This window comes from Aptenodytes patagonicus, chromosome 3 (genome assembly GCF_965638725.1).
Source record: "Aptenodytes patagonicus chromosome 3, bAptPat1.pri.cur, whole genome shotgun sequence".
NCBI lineage: Eukaryota > Metazoa > Chordata > Aves > Sphenisciformes > Spheniscidae > Aptenodytes > Aptenodytes patagonicus.
The window spans coordinates 18224953-18242883 of record NC_134951.1 but is presented as its reverse complement, the minus strand read 5'-3'; positions in this window follow the sequence as shown (position 1 = coordinate 18242883).

Genomic DNA, 17931 nt, shown 5'->3' with positions numbered 1-17931 from the left:
CCTGTTTGTCCCAGCATTCAGCATACAAAATCCAGGCGTGGACCAAATGCATCTGGTCTGTCAGGGATCAGGCTAGTGCAGGTTCGCCGATGTCTTTGTGCAGTACCGAGTCTCTGCGTGAAGTGATGAGATTTCTCACCTTTGGATTCAGCATCACCAAATATAGTCATCATCCAGATGGGATGATGAATTCTCTGAATCAACCCCAGGATGTTATTGTCTCAACTCGTAAAGCTCTTGATCTGTGTTTGGACTGGGACTGGGATTATGTATGTGGAAATTGGATCTATGCTGTGAACAAGCCACTATCTTTGTCATTTGAGTTTGGGAAGCATTTATTCTGTTATAAAAAAGGACCTATTGATAATACCCTTTTCAAAGTTAATGAAACTCTTTCAGTAAGCATTATGGAAATGTATTACTCTACCCCAGAAATTACTGTCTTGGCAACTTGCTACAGTTTTAGGTTGCCTTTTTAATCTTCCTTGTCAATAGGATAATCTCTCGTTTTCACCAAAGTCCCTAATGATTATCTTCATTTACACATGAGGTAAAGACCAAAATAGAGCAATTGTGCCACAAAACCTTTTTTCATTAACATCATGTCTCCATCAGAGATAAAACTAACCATTCCACCTATACAGCACAGATGAGTGGGTTTTATTTGAGGAAGGACAGCTGACCTAATCAAGGCTTCACTGATTCCCCTCAAAAATGGGGAAGATACTAGAATTAGCCTCATACAATTTAGATCACGTCTCTCCCACCTACTGAAAGGTTGCATTAAGAAATGCAGAACCATCTTAAAAGTTGGGAAGTGCTGGGCATAGCAAGTCTGTGTGCATAGAGCTGTGAGATGGATCCAGACTTAACTGCACACGTGATGTAGAGTCTGATACATACGTGCAGAGCAGCTGCGTGGCCTGTGTCTCTGGCTTCAGACCTACAGTGTGCTGCAGCTGCTTGCTTTTCAGGTTTGGGTCCTGTGGGCTTATGTGACTTAAGACTGCACTGTGGTATGGTTTTTAATCACATAGCCACAAGCTCGTTTCCCCAGAGGAACCCTATCGCTAAGTAGGAATGATGTTCTTTGGGGAGCTTTTATGAAATAAGGCTCAAAGAATTTGTTGTGTTTAGTTTAGCAAAATAAAGGTTAAGAGGAGATTTGATGTTGTCTCGAAAGGAGAGTAAACGACATGGATGTAGAATTGTTATTTAAATGGAAGACAAATGTGTGTAAAATGGACATTAACAAATCTAGACTGCGAATTAGAAGATTTGGAATTTTCAGAGCAATGAGGCTGTGGAACAGCTTCCCTGTGCTGAGAGCAGGAAGCCCATGAAAGTGGAGCCTAATCAATTTATAAAAGTGCTTATGTGATGTAGTTGCCTGAGACAGCAGGAGACTAAACTCCAGAAGCTTTCCAATTCTGTGTTTCTATTTAATGTTTCTTTTATTGCTTATTCCATGTATAATTTAATGTGCAAGCATTATCCTTCATTGAATAAAAAAAATTAATTTCCTTTAGAGCATTTCAGGAGTGCTATCATCCTACCAACAATTAATGACTTTACCCTTGTCACACCATTATGAAATGGTTGGCATTATCTTGTCTATGTCCAGGAAGTGAGAAATACCAACACTTCTGGATGTGGAGAAATATAAGACCTTAATTTTCAGAGTGGTAAATACTAAATCAAAGACCTTCATTTTCAGGGTGGTAAATGCTTTATGCTACTCGGCATGTACTAAAAGTCCACCTCCCACTGACTTCATATGCACCTACTCACATTCAGCATCTTAGCAGCTCACACCACAAATTACTCAATTGGGGTGTGGGAGAACAATGAGGAATAATGCAAATTCCTTAGACTTACATGTGAACTTTAGGACAGAGTCAGAATTCGGTTTTCTAGAGGCTCAGTTATTTGCCGTAACTATAAGACTCTCCTTTCTTTTTCCCAGCAGGACCTGCCCCCTCCATCACATGCTTTTCATCTTTGTAGCAGATGAGGTAGAGATGGTACAGACAGCAGCTTCCTTCCCTACATGTGTCTGGGTACACATGTACGATGTGTACGTGGAAGGTGAAGGTAGCATCTCACACAGTAGACACAGCACAATGAATTAAGGTAAACACACAAACCAAGAACCCCAAAAAGCAGACTTCTGTCACAGGATTTACACAGGCTGCAACTGAACATCAGTATGACTGAGCTCTTTGGATCCGCAGCATACTTCTGTACTACCTGAAATAGCCCTGTCGTGGGTAGCGGTAGAAAAACTTACTCATTTTGTGTCCTGCCTTGAGTGGGATGAAGATTCTTTACAAGTGGTCTCATGTCTGTTTGCTTAATGGTGAGGGAATGTATTTCATGTTTCTAAAGGCCCTGTGTTCTGGCAGTTACAGGACTTTTCTCTTTTGCTCCCAAGCTACTTCCTGCTACCTTTGCCTTATTATCTGCCCCCTAATTTACATTGCTATCCCATCTCCTCCCCTTCTGCATCCTGCCCTCTGCTCAGCTCCTGCCCATACGCTCCTCATCTCGTTCTCTGCGCTATTGTTCTTTCTGTAGTTGTACCCTCTGCCTTTCTTTTCTTTTCCCAACTTCCAGTAAAACTTCTGGGCAGAGAAGAGGACTTGCTTAGGAGGACTGGACATTTTGCAGTGTTATGTGAGAGCTGGAGTCTTAAGGAAATTCTGCTAGCATACAGTCAACTGAGCATACTAAAATTGAGTTTTCTCATTAGGTTTTCCATATTTGGGTAGTTTTCCATGAAACCAGCAAAGGAATTAACTTCCAACTGGCCAACTTCTTGATGAGTTTAAACGTGCCACTCTGGTGGTTGTAGGTGTTGAAATTCTTCAATAAAATGGTAAAAAAATTTGTTAGCCTGGGCAAAACTGGAATTGCTTCTGATTTTCTCTGTGAGAAACAGCTAAACCATTCTAGCTGAAACGTGAAAAACATTCTAATTGTGTTCATACAGACTGATCTGTATTTAAGCCTTTGGAGAGGAACTAAAACAACGGTCACAGTTTTTCTAGATAAAGAAAGGTATTGCTTAGATTTGTTTATGTCACACTTGGTTTGGGGACTTGGGAATGAAGGGATAAAGAGAAGATCTTTTGTTACACTATTGTATTTTATGTTCATATTGTAAAGGTGCTAGAGGTTGGCATGAGTGCTCTTCTACTTCTTATATTAAAAATAAAAAGTCATCCATGTAAGAGGCTAAAGCATCATCAGAGTCCAGTAAGTAACAAATAAATGCGAGCTAGTGGGATCAAGCTCTTTAAACATTATTTAGCCTGATTCTGTATTATATCTGTGTTGTGCTGTGAGGAAGGCCACAGGACTTCTTAAATTTTTGAAAATACTTGCATGGCTCGTTCATTACTGGGATAAACTAATCACTTGAGGAAGGACAAGCCTCTGAAGGAAGTTGTTGAGTGTGTAGCTAATGGTGGGTGCTGTTTCATGCAAACTGTTTTCTTCTGGTGGGAGAAGAGGAATCAAGGAATACTTGGGTTAGGAAGGCGACTGCCAGCGTGGGAGGGTGGTACCAAACCTCAGTTTTACTGCTGGGTGCCATTTGTCTGGTTTAACTTGCTGCAGGATAAGTGTATCTCCATGCTGGGAGTAGTTTGGTCTTTGCTGGTGAAGGATGATATGGATGAATATTGATATCTGCTGCGGGGTAAATGCTGCCGTAGTCTGGTACACTGAAGCAGCAACTGATCATGGTTGGTAGTAAAATCTCAGCCTTTGTCTGACACTTGTTCTTCCCTTCTACCACTACAGTAGTTGGTGTTAAATTGTCTTTCTGGGGGTGCAATGTGTATCACTTTATTGCACCTAACAGTGTTTCTCTGCATCCTTTTGTTCTGTGGCATGTGGTGCAGAAGAGTGGAAAAGGCTCTGGGGAGCAGAGTCAAACCTGTGTTATCTGGGTTGAGCTATCTCCCCACTTCAGACAGCTTTCCTTTCCTCCTGTTGGCCTGTGATGGAGGATGCTGGCTAAACAGAACCATTCCCTTCTTCGTGCTGTTAGCATAAAAAATACAGGTTTGTCAGTATGGGTCCTAGGCAGGTCCAGTGAACCTCTTGTGAGGTGGCTCCAAAGCCCTGGGGCCTCACTGTGCTACAACTGCCAAGAGAGGCTCATGGAGGAGTCCCATGGGAGATTCCTCTCCAGGATTACCATGCACTGGTCTAGTTGGACACAAAGCTTTTGCAGATCTCCCTTGGGCCTCTCTCTTGTTTTCCCTGGCTCTGTCCCAGCAATTGTAACTTGCAAGTGGGAGGACAGAGGAGCCAGCTGGAGCTAAATGGTATCCCTGAAAGTTGAGGTGTGTCTTTTTTATGGAAATGAAACAAATAGCCTTTTGATGGCTTTTGTTCCGTTAAATGCAACTTGCTCTGCCAAAACATGATAAAGGGCCCCCTTTTGCATGAACAAACAGGAGTGGCAAAAGTCACTGAGATTGTCAAGTAAATTTTATCCTCTTGAAGTGCCTCCTATCAGGAGGCAACAGTGGGGCCCCTAGAATTAAGATAAATGCAGCTAATTTCCCTTTAATGGTGATTTGATTATTCTTTCATTACAAGTAACTAGTTCCCTTTTCTAATTATATGGCTTGCTTTTATCTAAGAAAAATTACCCAATTTATGAGAGTGGACCATTAAAGTTGCTCATCCATGAACAGTTTATTGTGGTGCTATGAGATTGCTGGTTTCAGAACATGTCTATATTGCAATAGATATGTATAGATTTTTGGCTCTTCTGCTGTTTTGCCAATGGTCATGACAAATGAGAAAGCAGGTGGTGAGAATGGATGTGCAAGGCAAAAATGAAATGCAGAGGGCAGAGAGCATAAATCCTGCACATGTTTAGCATGTCTTTAAGGGAGTGAGAAGTATTGGAGGGAAAGGGGGCACTGAGGAACAAGACAGAAACGTATAAAGGTGCACTGGTACTTGGAAAGGCTTCATCAGCTGGTTGTTTAGTAAATTCAGGGAGAGCTCTGTCTGTTATGCCTTTGATCTCTGCACTTCTTGCTTTTTATCTCTAACTACTTCTCCTTCCCCTGCAGCTGCTCTATGAACATGTTATCCAAACGGGAGAAGGGAGATCAGTCAACCAGATTACACAACAGGGGCTGGAGAGGGGGTGTTGGAGGTGTAGTTAGGAGCATGGTGAGGTTGTGAGAAAGCCTCAGGTCCTGCAGGCAGGTCGCTGCAGGCCACTCTGATTAGTTTGGTTATCTAAACTGGTGTAGCTGTGATGGGCTAGGGATGTCAGCAGACAAAGTTGGTGCAGAGAGGCTATATCTCTTACTAGATCAATTAACAGCTGGACAAGCATTTGATCTGAAAGCACTCAATGTAGTTTCTCTATATAAGCTAAACATAATGTTTTGTTCTATGCCATATAATATTAAGGCTGATGGATATTTGAAAGTCAAGTGTTCGTCTGTACAGGGAAAGTGACTGGTAAAGGAATCCTGAATAATTATACCTGTACACTGTAGGTAAGATGGGGTAATTTCCCACATGGAAACTCTGTTCTAGAAAGCAAGCCACTTCTATTCTGAAATACAGTGCCTACTAAGGGAGCAATAACAACAAACTGTAATTATCAGATTATTCCCAGTGTAGGCAAACCATAAGAATAAAGGAAGTAAAGGGAGAGGACAGAAAAAACGGAGATGGAAAGAAGGTAGTCAAGCGGTTAACTAGAGATACGTGTGGGAAGATGTGGTATAACTATCCTTTCTCATGTGAACTTAATAGGCTAAAATAAACCTTGTAGTAAGCATCAGAAGTTTGTTTAAAGGTAAGGTATTTTTTCAAACTCAGTTTTGAAGAGTTCTTGCTCTTCCATCAGCTCAACGTGGCAGTAGGATGTGTTATGTATTGAATTTTTCCTTACAATTTGTAATGACAATGTTCTTGGTGATGAGTTTAATTAGTACTGTCTTCCTTGCACAAAGATCAGAATTCTGAAGACTATGAAAAGTGCATGTTAGATCTCTAGCTAGTTATGATTACGTACCTGGTACATCATTAATAATGATTTATATGTAGAATGAAATAATCCTTCAGTGGAAGAAGGGGATGGCGTATGCACATATATACATACATACATACATATATACATACATACATACTTTAGGCTGAAATGCTCGTTGACAAGCCAGAACAGGACACTATACATGCATCTTTAGTAACTTGTCATTATATAAAGAAAATTAACTCTATCCCAGCCAAAACCAGCACATAACTGAATTCATTTTGGCAGTTAACATACTGCATCTTTGCTTTACTGAAATATTTTATCACCGTTGTACTTATCTGCCATCATTATAAGCAAGCTGCTTAATGATGGCCTGTGCTAATGCAAATTGTATCACTTAATTACTTGCATTAATGTCGTAGGAAGCCTCAGATACACAGAATGAACATCCATGGAGCTACAAGCAAGAAAAAAAGCTTCAGACTAGTGAAAGAGGTATCTAGGCAATGGGTTGCCTCCTACATTAGTGGGATGAGCTTACCAACGGGAGGTTTTGCCTGCTGGAGAAACCTAAATGAGAGAGACATTCCCTCTTTTCATGTTCTGCTGCTAATGAGAGAGTAGAGCTTTCTGTTGAAGCAAAGAGCTATGCTTACAACGTATAGGCCAAAAGAGAGCAAGAAAACACACTGCCGTTTGCTGTGTTGGTAGGTAATGCCACTTCTGCAGTGGGAGATACTTCTGAACAGGGACATTCAAACGTGGACCTGATCCATGGATAAGTACATGAGGAGTTTAGTCTGAGGGTGCTAGATGTTCACGATGTTAAATAGTGATGCTGGGAGGAGTTTTCAGATCTAATTTCCATGTATTTGAACACTGGAGACTTTCAAATAGAACACACAGAAAAGCTGTAATTAAATCCCAGTATTTATTTCATTCTTCTTTCTGGGATTCCTCCCAGGGCAGCTAAATGGTTCCTGTTCCTCTCAAATTATTCTTGTTTGTGTAACCTTCAGTAAAGTGTTTTTGAAAGGTTAGATGTTACTGTTATATAGTTAGCATTGCTCCCCTTCTTAAGAACAAGTACTTCTATGGATTGATATAATTTATGTAAGTTTAAATACAATGTTTCTATAAATCTTTGCTTGTGCTTAAGAGATATGCATGGATCATTAAAATAATAAGATAATTAAGAGGAAAGCTTTAGTATAAAATGTTATGTTAAATGTATCAAATATTTCATAAATCTCTGTTTTTATGGTGTCACAGATTACCCTTTCTTAGCTTTTTTATTCAAATGTTTTCCTGGAGAGATGGTGCCTTTACTTTCCTGGGTGTGATATTGGAGGAGTACTGGTTGGCCAGTTTGCTTTATTGTTCCCATGCCGCTGTCATCAGAGCTGGGTAGGAAATGAATGTCCTGTTCTGTCAAACTCTTCAGGAATTCAGATTTCTTACCCGGCAGAGGAAGGTTGCAGAACTTTTCTCATGAAAAAAGAAACCATATTTCTACAATATGAATGAAAGCACTCACCTGGTATGTGAGATCTTTTTTCAAGTTCCCATTTTGCCATTTTTTAATTCATTGGGTTATTTTACATGTAGAGTGATCTCTTCTGTCTTTTCCGTATCTCCAACACAAGAAATTTTTCGAAGTAGAAGTTTTATTGATCATTAATTTTCCAGCAGCCCCTCCTCATGTTTCAGCAGATAACTCTGGACCAGGACCAGCTGTTGTTTCCTGGCTTCGGTCCAAAATTTCCCCTGAAAATAAATACATAAAATCTCCATCCTTCCCATACTACGGAATCAATGTGCATAATATCGAAGAAACGTCTGACTTTATAATATGATGCAGAAAGCTAAGCTTTTGATATTAATTGTAAGTAGGTTTTCTTTCTTAGCATGCATAGTTTAAAAAATACGTTGTGGCTGTTATTGTGGCTGTTGTACTATCCCAGACTGGAATCTGTATCAGAATCATAAAAAACGCTACATGAGAAGAGAACCTGGAAAGACATTTTCCTAGAACATATCAGAAGCAAACTTTCTATGAACAAACTAATAAAATTCATCCTTCTCAAGGTAACAGTCAATGCCTCCTTCTTAAGAACCACCAAAATCTATGGCTTGCGCACATTGTTTCCCCAAATATGGTATATTTTGCCCAGTGTGTCAAATGCATCAGATCTTGCTTCATGAAAGTCAATTTCTGCTGCCCTTCTCCATATATTGACTCTCTCTTTTTTTTTTTTTAATTCTTTCAGATAGAAAATGGCCATCAGCTATATCTCTCAAGCCTGAAATTTCTGCTTGAAATGGTGTTAGTGGGACATCATACAAACGTTGTGCTTCAGAGTTGGTATCATAATGGGCCAACTTTCTCTTTAGACCAGCACCCTGTGGTGTTGAGGTTTCTGAAGTATAAGATAGCTCTACCATTTCAAATAGTTCATCTTGATTCCAAATATGTCTGTAAGAAAATGGTCCTTTGGTAAAGGTGACTGGATTTGAGATTCTTCAGAACTGGCAGGTAGTCATTACTGAGGGCAGAAAAATCTTAAATGAAAAGGTTGTGTCCATAGGAGAGTATTGTAAATGATGTGTTCTTGGCTAGGTAGCTGCCCAGATAAGATTTAGGCATGGTGGGGACAAACATAGTAGTGATGTGAAATAACAAAGACTTTACACAGCGAGCAATCATTTGAGAAATAATTAGTTCTCCAGCTTTATGATAAGTTTACAGGGGAATCAAGAACCCCTTTTGGAGTTTTATGGAACAATTTAATTGAATAATTAAAACTACTTCATTGGATATTTAGTGAATATGTATTTATTCTTATAGAATCATACAATCATAGCATGGCTTGGGTTGGAAGGGACATTTAAAGATCATCTAGTCCAACCCCCCTACCATGGGCAGGGACATCTTTCACTAGATCAGGTTGCTCAGAGCCCCGTCCAACCTGACCTTGAACACTTCCAATGATGGGGCATCCACAGCTTCTCTGGGCAACCTGTTCCAGTGTTTCACCACCCTCATCGTAAAAAATTTCTTCCTTATGTCCAATGTAAACCTACCCTCTTTCAGTTTAAAACCATTGCCCCTTGTCCTGTCACTATAGGGACTGGTAAAAAGGCCACCTCCATCTTTCTTAAGCCCCTTTTATATATTGAAAGGCTGCTATAAGGTCTCCCTTACAGATTAATAGAAGGGTGTATCCTGGAAATGTCAAGTCTGTTTCCCAAGACTTTGTTAGGACACTCCACAGAAAGACAGACATGGATTTCTCTCTTGTAGGCATAATTCCAAGTTGCTGAATTTTTGAGCATAGTGGCCCTAGCATCTCTTTGTAGCCTGTGGAAAGCATTTCCAGGGGACAATTCTTCCCATCCCACCGAGCCTCTGGAGGTGTCTCTTTCCAGATCCTTAAGCAACTAAATAACTCGAAATAGGTTGAACGTAAGCCAAAGTCTACAAATATGAGAGCAATTTAGTGAATATTCATAATGGCTGAAGTTTACTCCTAATGGACCAATACAAAGACTGTATACTAATTATGTGCAGGTTATGTTCACTCAGGCGGCACATAAGCAGTCATCAGGTCTGTACGTAGGGCTAAATTTAAAATGTTAGTTGTTAGGGGGCTGAATTCTCTAGATTTTCCCCTTTTATATCACTTATATACTTTCATTCAAAGTCATACCTTTTTTCAGGTGGAGTGGAATATTCTGTATTGCTGATGCAATTGGTTTTCTTGGCACACAGCCGTTTAATTGGTTTGAACAAACAGTAGTTGCAGGGCCTGATAAGTAGGATGATTGTCATCAAGAGTCATTTAGTGCTTTGCTTTCACAGAGCACGAACTCCCTTTGATTCACATTAAAAGGATAAGGCCAGATTTTCATCTGGTGTAAATCAGAGAAAAATGCTGCCTGTTGTGAATGTGTGTCTTTTGTATTTAATTAATTGCTTGAAGATTTTTCTTGTAAGCCCATTGTAGGATTTGTACAATCTCATTTAGTCCATCCTTGCTTCTGAAATTCTTCTATTATACCTCTGTGGACACTTTCTGTTTCTCGGATGCCTTCGTGATGGGAGACTTGGAACTGAACACTGCTTGCAAGGTGAGACTATATTGATTTAGACAGCAGTTTAATGCTTTCAGGACTTTTCTCAGTCCAGTGCTTCCTCATATTCTGTCAGCTTTTTAGAGTGATGCTGAACATTGTGCAAATGTTCTTATTTTGCTGACCACATCAATACTTAAATGATTTCTTCCAAGACTGTACTCGATAACATGGAGTTTCCTCTGTTTTGTGTTGTCCATTCAACCAGCATTTGTTAGGTCTCTATGCAGTTTTTTCACAACCTTATCTCAGGCTTCTGTTTTGACTGTCAAATAACATTGTGTCACTTGTAAACTTGCCCTGCTCACCCTCTTTTCCAGACCATTAGTCAAGACATTGAGCAGTAGCCTGCATCTTTAGGCACTGCAGTTAATCTTTGGCCTGAGTGAAAAGTAAAACCTGTATTCCCACTTTTTTGCCTACATCAGTGTCAATGGCAGAACTTGATGCAGCCGCCTGAGAAGGTGGCCAAAAAAATATTCCTGTCCCTGTAGACTTTAGCATTGGCTGAAGTTTGAACCAATTTGGATAAAAAATTATGCTGTGAGCAGCTGTGGTGGCATCAGGATCTCAGGGTGCTTCCAAGAAACCTGTAGGAGTTGCAGGAGAGGAGCCCATGGATGAGTGTTTCCTAAGGCGTACAGAGCCATGCACTTGTTATCTGGAGTCTAACCACCCCAGACTGCCACTGGTCGGCAGCTGACCGCTTGGATGAGAGGCAAAGTGTGGGCCAAGGTAATGGGTGCATGTTTTGCTCTCTACAATATGCATAAGCCTGGCTGGTGCACTGGAGATTGTACACAGCAGACTCAATTGCGCTGGGATCAATGTAAGGCAGCAAAATTTAGCAGGCAGCTAAACACCACACAACCGTTTGCTTACTCCTCCCCACCCCCTGCGGTGGCACGGGGGAGAGAATCGGGAAAAAAAGTAAAATTTGTGGGTTGGGATAAGGACAGTTTAATAGGACAGAAAAGGGATGGAAAATAATAATAATAATAATAATAATAATAATAATAATAATAATAATAATAGAATATACAAAATAAGTGATGCACAATGCAATTGCTCACCACCCACCGACCAATGCCCAGCCAGTCCCTGAGCAGCGGCCCCCCCTGGCCAGCTTTTCCCCAGTTTATGTACTGAGCATGACGTCACATGGTATGGAATGTCCCTTTGGCCAGTTGGGGTCAGCTGTCCTGGCTGTGCCCCCTCCCGGCTTCTTGTGCACCTCCAGCCTTCTCAGTCGGTAGAACATGGGAAGCTGAAAAGTCCCTGACTAGTGTAAGCACTGCTTAGCAACAACTAAAACATCGGTGTGTTATCAACATTGTTCTCATGCTAAATCCAAACCACAGCACCGTACCAGCTACTAGGAAGAAAATTAACTCTATCCCAGCCAAAACCAGGACAGGGGTACTTCTGCACATAGCTTGTCATCACTGTGGCTCATTCAACAAGCATGGGGTAGTATGGAAGTCCAGTCCCTGGAAACTCTGCTCTCCTTGCTATGTTGTATTCCCAGAGCTTCAACATAGGATGACTAAGTTCTGGCATCTTTTACATTCCCAAATGATTGCCTGGCTCCTAGTCAGCTATGGGCTTTCTGCTCTTCTCATGCTGCTGAAATATTGATGCTGCTTCATTGCAAAAGAGCTACTTAATACCCATGTTTAAGTACAAGAGCCTGATGTGAGACATTCCCTTCTGTAGTTCATCTTATCCCTCAGATGCACGTAGGCAGCTTGCGGAAGGAATAGGTTGGGGTGTGGCGGGATAGAATGTGTGAGCAGATGGGGAAAAATGGGATCAGATATCAAAACACCAGGATAGGAATCCCAGCTGAGAAATCTGAACAAAAAGAAACGTTTCATTAGTTGGAAGGAGATGGTTATGTCTAGTCCAATTTGGCAAGGAAGATCCACTTACTTTTCAACATTTTGCTAAGGCAGCTTCTGAGGGAGTCGTTCCTGCAGGCCTGTCTCCCCTCTCAGGTGTGTCTTTAATTATGAACAGTAGAGTATGCTGGGGGTGCCTTTGGGAAGGCGGTACTGGGGATGCTGGAAGGCTCTGTGCTTGTTCACTGAAGCACGAGGGCAAATTCTGTGCACGTTTCAAGGCAGGAGCACGCCTGTTTGGCTGCGTCTGCTTCAAATGCTGCAATCCTACCTTATGATTCACTCATACTGCCTGCACAAGTGTGGCCTAAACCTTCTGCATGCTAGCCCCTTTGCAGTTCCCTCCTTCCCTCCATCCACCAAAGCAGCCTTAGCACATCTTGAGCCTGAATTTGTTGTTGTTCAAACCAAAAAGCCCAGTCTCTTAAAGCACGCAAACGAGATCCCAGTAGGACTTTCAGTGCTAGCTCATTCACTTTATTACTGGTGAAAATGTCTTCTTATACCTCTTGGCATCACACTTTGGTTTCTCAGCCCTGCATCACATTAGCAATGGGTTGTCAGATCGTGCTTAGCTAGAAATATTGCGTGCTCTTATTTTGCTGCTAAATTATGGGCTTCTAAGTTTATAGCAGAAATTCTGGTGTTAATCCCTAAATACATGACTTTATACTCCATGATCTTCAGTTTTATCCTGCCTATTTTACTCTTAGCCCATCTGTATAATACTCTGATCTTCCTCTGCACTGACACAGCCTTTGAATTTTGTGATATGCTCTAGTGTCATTAGCATGTTTTCATTTTCTTGTGCCAAGGTTGTTAATGAAAGTATTAAATAAGATCAGTTCCAAGGTCCCAAGCTTGAAGAAGCCCTAATTGGTTGTGCAGGGTACATTTTGTAGATAAACAAAGGACACAGCACAGATCCTCATGGGAGCAAATCAGCCTAATCCTGGTGACTTCTGTGGAGTTATTCTGGTTATTCAGAGGATGCTGCTTCATTTCAGTCTTTTGTCCTGCACACCGACAGCAGAACAGTCCCTTGTCCTATGGCCTGAGAGGCTTTGTAAGGACAATGAAATACGATTTGGAAGAAGCATGGTTGGATGGATAACACTGATGTTGAGGTGGAGGCAGGACAGAAAAACTAGTGTCTTACTGCTGAGTGCATTTTGCAGCAACTTTGTAAGGAAAAAAAAAGCAAGAGGGTCTTGTGCAGATGTGGGAAGAGGCGGTGGATACACAAGCCGAATGCCCTGAATAGCCAGATAAGGAGCCTCACAGAAATGCTGTACGTTCTCGGGGGCATAGAGTCAGAAATGCATTGTACTCCTGGTGTGACTCAAACAGCCGCTTGTGAAAAACAGATATGTCTTTGTATAAAGCATTAGTCAAGCTTATTGTATGTCTTCTTGTGTATGGAATACTATTACCATGATTCATGTGTACCTTTTACCTTATTTTATGCACAGAATTAATTGCACTTCCTGTGGAATGGGAAGATATTTTCAGTGATTTTTTTAATAAATAGCAAGGAGTACACAGAACTAAACATTGAGCAAAAAAACATTATTAAGCATCTGAAAAGCAGTTAGGAGTATTAAAACCCATGGGCTCCAAGAGCGTTATCTGCCCGTCCATGATCCCCAAGAGCTGTTGTGCTGTAGCATATCAGCCCTTTTCCTGCCCTCTTCTGTCTCTCTTTTCTTTATTATACTGAAGCTCTGGGGAAACACAAAGGAGAAGAACAAGAAGTTACTTTCCAGCTTACAGGCATTAACCCAGTGCAGATGTCCTTTTGCCTTTTCCTCAGGTTTGGGTCTTCATTCTTACAGACTCTTTCCAGACCTAAACAAGTCTGAAGTTACAAGGATTTCATCTTCCCAAATTTTTGCTGGTCCCCTGGGCCTGTTGTATAAAGACAGTGCTTTTCTGGTAACTCAAGGAGAAATTTATTAAACACGGCATGGATTTTTAGATATCCAGGGAAGGAGCAGGAGGGCAGAAGTCTATTAACTGGAGAGAGGCTTCAGGGTGTGTGTGTGTCTCTGTTGGGAGGGTTGATGGCTGCTTTTGGTATGGGGTAGCAAAGTGCACGAGAAGAAAATTAGTAAGTGGGCACCTTTAGGGCTGTCCTCACTTTGAAGGATGTCACTGTGAAGCTTGTTGCCAGCAGGCAAAATAAGATTTTTTTTAATGAGGATAAGGACAGAGGAGGAAAAATACACCCTATTCCTCCAGAATACGGGCCCCAGACTAGACACAAGCACACTCGCTCCCAGTATGAGCACCACCAGAGAGCTGTGTCGATGCACAGTCTCCATGCTAAGGGAGAGCACTACTTTTGGCATAAGTTCATTTAATTCCAGCAGGTCAGTATGAAGTACACTGCAAAATGACAGGAAAGCTGCAGAGAATTCCCTATAGCAACTGTCAGAATTGCTTTCCTTTGGCAAGTGTCTGCATAGCCTGAGCTCAGCAGTTTCCCTCATAATAATAATTTATGCTGGCTCAAAGCTGAGGGCATCAATTAAACTGTAAGCCAGCAACATGTCTCTAGAAGTTTTTTCCCCCTTGTTCATTAAGCACTGTTAGAATGAAAGAACTTCTTCTTCCAACTGATGTCGTTTTCCTTTAGCTGTGGATTTCTTTGACTGATGTAACGCTCTATCATCTGGGCAATCATCTCAGTGGAGGAAGAGGCAACAAGCTTTATCAATGATCTGGATGAGGGGATTGAGTGCACCCTCAGTAAGTTTGCAGATGACACCAAGTTGGGCGGGAGTGTTGATCTGCTCGAGGGTAGGAAGGCTCTGCAGAGGGACCTGGACAGGCTGGATCGATGGGCCCAGACCAATTGTATGAGATTCAACAAGGCCAAGTGCCGGGTCCTGCACTTCGGCCACAACAACCCCATGCAGCGCTACAGGCTTGGGGAAGAGTGGCTGGAAAGCTGCCTGGCGGAAAAGGACCTGGGGGTGCTGGTCAACAGCCGGCTGAACATGAGCCGGCAGTGTGCCCAGGTGGCCAAGAAGGCCAATGGCATCCTGGCCTGTATCAGAAATAGTGTGGCCAGCAGGAGTAGGGAAGTGATCGTGCCCCTGTCCTCGGCCCTGGTGAGGCCGCACCTCAAATACTGTGTTCAGTTTTGGGCACCTCTCTACAAGAAGGACGTTGAGGTGCTGGAGCGTGTCCAGAGAAGGGCAACGAGGCTGGTGAGGGGCCTGGAGAAGAAGTCTTCTGAGGAGCGGCTGAGGGAACTGGGGTTGTTTAGCCTGGAGAAGAGGAGGCTGAGGGGAGACCTCATCGCTCTCTACAACTACCTGAAAGGAGGTTGTAGCGAGGTGGGTGTCGGTCTCTTCTCCCAACTAACAAGCAATAGAACAAGAGGAAATGTCCTCAGGTTGCTCCAGGGGATATTAAGAAAAATTTCTTCACCAAATGGGTTGTCAGGCATTGGAAGAGGCTGCCCAGGGAAGTGGTTGAATCACCATCCCTGGAGGTATTTAAAAGATGTGTAGATGTGGTGCTGAGGGACATGGTTTAGTGGTGGACTTGGCAGTGCTAGGTTAACGGTTGGACTTGATGATCTTAAAAGTCTTTTCCAACCTAAACGATTCTATGATTCTGTGATGGATGTGGAAGGGTGTTCTGGGGGATGCGGCAGATTTCTTGTCTGCAATCTTATTTGTTTTGAAGAGAGGTATTTTTATAATCTCTGAACATGTGCAGTTTAATGTATCATCTGATACCCTCTGGAATGGTCCCTTCCCCAGTCGACGAGGTAGAGCGATGCTCCAACTGGGATTCAGAGAGAACCGGAGCAGTCAGTTCTTCAGTAATACTGTGCAGTAGTAGGCCATGTTACCTTTTCTTGATGCCCTGGTACCATTCTTGCAGCCTAGCTCTATTATTTCCTTTATTTTTGTCACAGTGAGGGTTCTAACTAGTGTTGTATCCCTCATCTGCTTTTTTCCTGCACTAAGCACTTGCTAGTGAGATGGCTAAGAGGCAGTCTTCTCAAAAGGTCATCAGCTCCAGACTTCAGTACAGGATTGTGGTGGTAAATCAGCTTGCCACCAGCTAGAATACTGAAGACCAGCACTGGGCTGTTTGCCAGAGCGCAAGAAGGCAGGTAATGGCTGCAGCAAAAAATGGGTGGCGGGCAAAATAAGTTGGGATGTCAGCAGAAGAATGTGTGATATTTTCAGAAGAAGGATGCACCTACTGTTATTCTGAAAGGGTCAGATTCCTCCAACAGCTTACTGAATCTGCCTCTAAACTGGGTTTAAATCTTTGCCAGTTTGCAATAAGTAACATTAGTTGTAGGAGCAAGCCTAGTTAACACTAGTTTACAAGCTCTCCTGCAAGGATCCTAGGTGAAGACAAGGATGACATACTTCCTTCAATGGCATCGATCTCTCTCTTGGTTCAGAAGGCCAAAAGGAAGGAGGTGGAAAAGCTTGTGCCTCCTTGGCTTGAGCCACATCTGAATGTGCAGTATTGCCTTTTCTCATTCCTGTATTAGTGTTTAAGCTGTAGTTCCACTGTTGTACTAGTCCTCAGGCTTAAGCAGCTCTCTGAGTGCACTGGAAAAGGAATTGCCATTCCCAGCTGGACACGGTTATTATTGTTTATTGTGTATTGAGTGTTCATCTCAATGCTATTAAACTCAGAGGAAGTTTGTGAAAAGCACTATACATAACTCCTATTCCTCTGACATCCATCCAGCTGGAGTTAGGCATGCAAAGGAGAAGACAAAAAGCCCTCTCCTGGCTCATCCCTTACTGTAGGAGATCACTTTTGTTCTATTTGCCCACATTCTTTGCATTCTTTTGCAGTTCGGGGCTGGGTCTGGAGTGAGAACCAGCCAGACCATGAGCCTCCTGCAAAGCCACAGGCCTGAGGCACAGGGATGAACCTTAGTGAATGTTCACCTGCAGGAGAAGGGGGAGTGTGCCTTGTGGACCATCTCGCTCTTTCCAGTGAAGGATTAGGGATCTGTGTCTGCAAAGGAGAGGGAGCATTGGGGACAAATATCTTCTGTTCAAATCTATTCCCTTTCAATGATGGGGAGAGGAAAGGTTCCCTCTCCCCAGTGAAAAAGGCAGGACCAGCAGTAGATTTGGTCCCTGAACTCAGGACATCATATTATCTACCTTCCCATGTGAATTTTACCATTCCTGTTCCCCCAAATCTGGGCAGAAGCTTCCTAGCACACTTCCAGGAGGATGTGACTCACATTTTAAGGTACACTACAGGCAGTATGCCTTGTATGTACAGTAATGGGCTCACTCCCATTTCAGTTGCAAGCTTTCACTGCCAAATATTTGGGAGTAGCTTAGTTCCTATGGTAATGCAGGTATACATCTGCCAGGATGGATCTGCTCTGAATGATGTTTGCTTTCTCCAAGCATTTGTCCTTTGAAGCATTTGTTCAAAGGAGATACTTCCTTTGTAATGTCCAGCAAAAGGACAGCTTGAGAAACCACAGCAACCTGCTCCAAGCCAGCTTCTGAGCTGAAAGGAGGAATATGGCCAAAACACTGCATCCCACCATTAGGGAAAATAAAGCTGGGAATGTTGCTTTTTTCCTGCTCAAAGAAAGCAAAGTGAAACAGAAGCCTCACAGCCTTTTGTATTAACCTAATTGCGTAGAAAAATGAAGGACATCGAGTAATCTGGACTTTATAGCTGAAATCTAATCTCTGGCAAAGCATTTCAAGGATGTGCATCATGCCTGTTAAAGGCATTATAATCCTGGTAACAGAACTTGCACGCTAATTTGCACTGCCCTTGCCACAAAGTACCCTGGTGATTTTCCTTCTGTCCTCATTCTGCATTGTGAAGGAGGCTGAGCCCATGTTAAAACTC